Source organism: Platichthys flesus, chromosome 15 (genome assembly GCF_949316205.1).
Source record: "Platichthys flesus chromosome 15, fPlaFle2.1, whole genome shotgun sequence".
Classification (NCBI taxonomy): Eukaryota; Metazoa; Chordata; class Actinopteri; order Pleuronectiformes; family Pleuronectidae; genus Platichthys; species Platichthys flesus.
In genome coordinates this window covers 5032878-5034167 of record NC_084959.1, presented here as the reverse complement: position 1 = coordinate 5034167, position 1290 = coordinate 5032878, and the positions used below count along the sequence as shown (strand labels likewise).

General features: G+C 39.0%; 1 non-coding gene across 1 annotated transcript; it reads left to right on the top strand.

The window, feature by feature from the left end:
* Window positions 1–542: 542 nt before the first annotated feature.
* trnaw-cca (transfer RNA tryptophan (anticodon CCA)) lies at window positions 543–614 on the top strand. The gene has a single exon. It is a non-coding gene; the product is annotated as a tRNA-Trp (tRNA).
* The last annotated feature ends 676 nt before the right edge of the window (window positions 615–1290 follow it).

Here is a 1290-nt window from a genome sequence, read left to right as displayed (position 1 = left end):
CACATAACCACAGATTCATTTACAATCTGTTCTTACATCATTTCAGAGATCCACTGCAACATGCATTCACCCCAAAGTTACCTTGTTTTATTGCAAAGTGAATGACTCATTGCTTAAAACTTTTAGAGGATCAGCTCTTCTATTGTTGAGGATTCTCTCGGTTCATTTACTCTGAGTGAAAAAGCAGCAATTTGGCAACGAGTCTCTGTGGAACTGCTTCATCTAGTGGGTGAAGAGGTATGGAACACCCGCTGCATTTGGCTGGAGGAACATAGACTTTAAAACCCGGGCGCTGTGGTTTCAGCTTCTACTCTTCTTTTATCTGGAGATTCAGAGACGCGTCCTACGCTCTACGCATGCACGTTGAGCCGTGCGTAAAAGCCAAAATTAGGTAACAGCCGTGAGAAACACTCTGGGTTAGTGTCGTGCGTCAAAACTGACGATGGACACGACAGACAATTATGACACAAACCACAGAGTGACGGAAATTACAGTTTTTTGTATTTGAATAATGGACTGTCTCATTCTACCAATATTTACAGGACCTCGTGGCGCAACGGTAGCGCGTCTGACTCCAGATCAGAAGGTTGCGTGTTCAAATCACGTCGAGGTCAATTCTTTGGTCACGGGGACTAAATATCAACAATGAGGAAACAACTATCAACGATTTGTTAATATTTCAGGCATAGAACTGTTTCTATAAAACATTAATAAAGAAAACAGATCTCCTTAAACTGTCCCATGCAATCATTTATGTAATATAATATTTATTAGTTCTTTCCATGAGCATCAATTTCCTTCAACACAGATGTAAAGACACTGACAGAAAATATCCTGTGAGTCACTATGATGATGGTTATTATTATTATTTGAATGCATCACTTTGAACAGTTATAAATTATTCTTGAGATTTTGAATCACAACTATTTTGAGGTAATTACATCATTCAAGTTATTTTAAGATACTGAATTGTTATTTTGAGGTTTCTTATTTTAATGACAAAAGTGTACACATGACTCAAGTTGTTATGTTGGCTGAAAACCTCAAATCTGATTCAAGAGGCATTTCTGGAAACAGCTCAGTGATTATGACGGAATTCTTCACGGTTTTCCTCTCCAAGCTCCGATCTGATTACAGCACTTGTAAACATTCTCCTACCCATCGCTGCTACAGTGGATTTCTGTTACAGACCAAACCGGCACAGCTGCCAGAAAGTGTGATCTTCTCACTTCAGCAGCACTGAGTTTGCTGCAGTTCATGCTTTTAATCTTGGAAATTAAAAGCACAGAT